General features: G+C 43.9%; 1 non-coding gene across 1 annotated transcript; it reads right to left on the minus strand.

Annotated features, from left to right (window-relative positions):
* Positions 1-4,377: 4,377 nt before the first annotated feature.
* Positions 4,378-4,515, minus strand: LOC119935771. The gene has a single exon (XR_005453439.1). It is a non-coding gene; the product is annotated as a small nucleolar RNA SNORA7 (small nucleolar RNA).
* Positions 4,516-5,355: the final 840 nt, after the last annotated feature.

Below are 5,355 nucleotides of genomic sequence, written 5' to 3' on the forward strand. Positions count from 1 at the left end.
TCACTAAATCCTGTTGGTTCAACCTTCACAAAATTGCTAAAATTCACCCTTCCCTCTACATTCAAACTGCTACCACATTAATTCAAAGTGGCTGCCTATCCACATTTGCATAAAACAGAAACTTCTTAACATTGACTTTGAAGCACTCAATCACTTTGCCCCTTCCTACCCTCCTCACTCATTTGCTGCTACAACCCAGCCCACACACTTCAGTCCTCTAATGCCAACCTACTCACTTTACCTTAATTTCATTTATCTCGCCGCTGACTTCTCACCCATGTCCTGCCTCTGGCCTGGAAAGCCCTCCCTCTTCATATCCAAAAGACAATTACTCTCCCCACCATCAAAGCTTTATTGAACACACATCTCCTCCAAGAGGTCTTCCTGGACTAAGCCCTCATTTCCTCTTTTTCCACTCTCTTCTGTGTCAACTTGACTTGCTCCCTTTATCCACCTATCCCAGGGCACTTATGTACATTTCTGTAACTATTTATTGGTATTACTGTCTGTCTCCCCCTCTAAACTGTGAGCTTACTGTATACAGGGAGTATGTCTACCAACTCTGCATTTTACTCTCCTAAGGGCTTAATATAGTGCTCTGCACACAGTAAGTGCTCAGTAAATGCTACTGATTGATATTTGTTTTAGCCCATGAAGACGAGTCACTAAATAAGCTTATTGAATGACTCTCCTAAGGGCTTAATACAGTGCTCTGCACACAGTAAGTGCTCAATAAATGCTATTGATTGATATTTGTTTTAGCCCATGAAGACGACTCACTAAATAAGCTTATTGAATGACAGAATATCTTTTTAATCCTCAGAAAAGAGAGAGCCATAAGTAGTAATTATTTCAAAGCCAGTAATCTTTAAATTTTTACTGGTGGATTCCATTTTAAGTTAACAAAAGCAGCTGTAAGTCCGAAGGCTTCCGATCCTGAGATCAAGAGAATTGTAAAGAGAGTTGAAAGTAGGCTGAAACAGGCCGGAATGTGGTTCCCTAAATGCCAGAATGAGCATTTCAAAGGGATTACTCAGAAGCAGCAAGCCTTCCTTTCTCCCCAGCTGCTTTCATTGAGCTCCATGACTGGGCCAAACTTCCCATTGGCCTGGAATGGGTAGGCAAGGGCTCCAGGGGAGTGGGGCAAGGAGGTTTCCATGGGCTGACACAGTGGTGGCCACTGGGATGGGGGGGATGGTTTCAGGCCCAGGTTCAATGTGCCAGCAGCACAAGAGGCTTCCACAGTAACACGGGGCATGGCTCTGGGCTGGGGATAGGGTAGGGGGTTAAGGGTTGCCTCCACCCTTCTCGCCTTCTGGGCTTTTAGGATGGGGTGAGACAAGAGCAGCCACTGGGCATGGCTCCACGTGCTCTTATAGCAGCAGTGGGCAGGCTACAGGCTGAGCAGGATCAGTGTCTGTTCACCAGTCCTGCAGCCCAGGGCTAGGCAACAGAAGGGGCAGTCGACGGGAAGACTGAAATGGCGACAATGCAGCAAGTAGGGTCAGTTTAATATCTACATCTATGACTGTGTACAGAGGACTGAATTAGGCAGTTGGGAGAGTGACAATAATCCTCTCCTGAGGATTATTATCTCAAATGTCCCAGTCCTCACCTCCGGTGTTTTCAATGCATGAATGTACTGGTAAGAATTTATTTTTTAAATTTTACCCATTTTTATTTTTGAGGATATATGTAGTTTTGATTGTTCTGACTTTCATTTTCTAATATATTCATTCATTCAATAGTACTTTCTGAGCACATACTACGTGCAGAGCACTGTTCTAATTCAATATCCATTCAACGTAAACCCTAAAATTTAAAGCCTATCCAAACTTTTACTTCAGTGGCCAACAATTTAAAATTATTTTAACATACCTACACATTATTCTTTTTAAACCCTAACATTGAAAATCTTCATCCTTCCCTCGCTTGCCCCACAGGAGGCATGGGAAGCTGTAAAGAGGTTATGGACTTCCTATTCTCCTTGAACTTGCATTTGCTAAGTGTGCTCTCATACAGTGTGTATCCGTGCCTGTGCAGAGCTGGATTTCCTGACAGTGGAAAACAAGTGTCAGGAAACAATGAGAGATGTGGCAAACCATTTAAGAGCCCCTGGTTTTAGCTGAGATTTAATTTATGTGGAATTAATAACCTCCTAGGTAAATTGGAAGAGAAAATGAATGTCAGGCAATAGTTGTTTTGCTCAAAAAAGGACATGCACAATCTAAGACCTCTTAATCATTGGAATCTGGGAGAACAGCCAGAGAAAATCTTCCTCTTTATACAAATCTAGAGGCTTAGAGAAATAGTGTACTATAAATACATGACTAAATTAGGAAAAACGGCCACCCGGCATTCCACCACCATATGGAATCTCCTTGGGCTGGAACAATTGCAGGTGGGAAGGGAGGTGATTATGGGGTCTTTTTAATAATTTGGTCCATTAAAGCCAATCTGTTTTGCAGATGGCAACTCACTGAGGAGCTGATTGAATAGAGTAATAGGAGCTTCAAATGTGGAAAGGCAGAAAGGAAATCATTCTTCTCCAGGGGGAGTATCATTATGTTTTGGGGAAATGTGAATTGTTAAGGGTTATGCCAAAGCCTTCATTGGAAGACCTGTGGAGACAGTGTGCCTGATGGGTAAAGCAGTGAATATATTGATAAGAGATGCAGAACTCACTCACAGTCAGGGCTGTATCTATTTCTTTAGCAAAATAGATTTGAGTTGCCCACAGATTCTCAATGTCTGAGATAATTTAAGGGCCAAAAACTTGGGGAACTGTTGAGCCATCAGCATTTAGCTGGTCTCATCTGTGAATTCAGCAAATTCTTTCCACAACTGTTTGCATAGCTAGCAGTGGGGAGAATGGCCAAGTCAGCCCCGTGACTCCTTCATCCAAATTTCATATCCCATCTCTTTCCAGAAACACTGCTAGCTATTCCCATTCATATTCACAACAGGGCCCCTGGAGCCAAGATTTTTAGTGCCTTGCCTGAACACACATGCTCTCTACTGTGAAATGCAGAGCATTCTAATAACCATGACAATGCTGTATTGGCATACTTGTGGTTTGAAACCATTATATGAAACTAGAGAATAGAGACCCTAAAACTGAAAATAATTATAATGATGGTATTTGTTAAATGAGGTCTCAGTGGCTTGCCTCCTCCAAGCAGCCTTCTCAGATTAAGCTCCCCTTTTCCTTAGCTCCGCCTTTCCTCCACATCATCCTGACTCGCTCCATTTGTTCTACTCCTCTTCCAGCCCCACAGCATTTGTGTATATATCTATAATTCTATTTATGTACACTGATGCCTGTTGCCTTCTAGACTTTAAACTCTTTGTTGGGTAGGGACCGTCTCTATATGTTCCCAACTTGTACTTCCCAAGTGCTTAGTACAGTGCTCTGCACACAGTAAGTACTCAATAAATATGATTGAATGAATGAATGAAATGCTTACTATATGCCAAGCACTGTTCTGAGCCCTGGGGTAGATACAAGGTAATCAGGTTGTCCCACATGGGGTTCACAATCTTTATCCCCATCCCACAGATAAGGCAACTGAGCCACAGAGAAGTCAAGTGATTAACTAAAGTCACACAGCTGCCAAGTGGCGGAGCTGGGATTAGAACCCACGACGTCCGACTCCTGAGCCCGTGCTCTTTCCACTAAGCCATGCTGCTTCTCAATGTCATAAAAATGTCATAAAAATCAATGTCTAATAGAATACCAAAAAGGTTTAGCAAACATCCCACCCAGATTTGCAATAAAACCTCTATTCTCCCCTTACCACGCTCTAATACTAATAGTGATAGTGGTACTCATTAAGCACTTACACTATGTCAAACATTGTGCTAAGTCCTTTCCAGTGCCTATGCCACATGGGATTCACAGCCTGAGGGATTTTATAGATAGGAAACTGGGGCACAGAGCAACTAAATGACTTGCCCAAAGTTATACCACAGGCAAGTCCCAGGATCAAATTAGTATCCAGGTCTTCTGACTCCCCCTGCTCTTTCCACAAGGCCTCACTGCCTCTTCTTGAATTGAAGAAGGAATACAGCCTATTATATATCTTTTTGCTTCACTTTTCCCCTCCCCCTGCCCCAATATGAATGTGCACTGGATGTTCAGTACTCTCTTACCTTGTCTTGTTTTATCCTATCGAGTCACCTCTGACCCATAGCGATGCCGTGGACACATCTCTCCTGGATGCCCTACTTCCATCTGCTTCATTCTGGTAGTGTGTCCATAGAGTTTTCTTGGTAAAAATATGGAAGTTGTTTACCACTGCCTCCTTCCAAGCAGTAAACTTGAGACTCCACCCGCGACTCTCCCATGCTGCTGCTGCCCAGCAGAGATGAGTTTTGACTTGGAGCAGATTGCCTTCCACTCACTAGCCAATGTCCAAGCTGGGTGTGGAATCGGTATGCCTCTGCGTGACTCTTCCTCCCATAGTCGAGACTGGTAGAGTACTGGGAACTCTCCAGGTGCCACCCTGAGAGGGGGGTCTCAGTACTGGCCTTGGATAAAATCAGAGACAAGGTATACACTCTCTGCCCATCCAATCACTAACCAATTCTAATTGTCTGGAGAGAGTAGCCAGTGGGAATGATCCAATTTGATCTCTTTTGCAGGAGGACATCCCTGTGACCCTTGTGAACCAATCCTTAGTCCCACTTTACATCGCTATGAAGGCTGGAAATAAAGGAACTTCTTTGAGCCCTGTGAACTGGACCACACTGACCAATCAAGTGGCCTCTTCCTAGGGGCCTTGGACATATAGGGCCAAATCTGTTGCTCCAACATGCCAGAGTTGGTCCAATCCTGTCCTCTGTACAGATTGCATGGTGTAGTGAACAGAGCAAGGGCCTTGGAATCAAAAGGATATGGATTCTAATCCCCACTCTACTGCTTGGCTGCTGTGTGACTCTGGGCAAGTCATTTCACTTTTCATTTCACTATTCTGGGCCTCATTTACCCCATCTGGAAAATGTGGATTGAGACTGTGAACCCCAAATGGAACAGGGACTGTGTCCCACCTGATTTGCAGGTATCCACCCCAGCACTTAGTACAGTGCCTGGCACATAGTAAGTGCTTAACAAACACCAGAATTATTACTATTATTATTGACCCACCAGGCTTCAAGCTTGGTATTTTAAAGCCAGCCCTAAAAACTTTTTAGGCATATGGAAATGTGCTCTTTGTTCAGGAACCCTGTCAATGCACTTGCATGATTTTGTTTTTACATCTCTTCCTCACAACTCCGAGTCCATTGTGGTCTGATAGGAGGTGGAAGGAAGAGTCTGAGCCTGTTTCTGCCTGCCCAGACTGGAGGCTCATTTGG

This window comes from Tachyglossus aculeatus, chromosome 1 (assembly GCF_015852505.1).
Source record: "Tachyglossus aculeatus isolate mTacAcu1 chromosome 1, mTacAcu1.pri, whole genome shotgun sequence".
Lineage (NCBI taxonomy): Eukaryota > Metazoa > Chordata > Mammalia > Monotremata > Tachyglossidae > Tachyglossus > Tachyglossus aculeatus.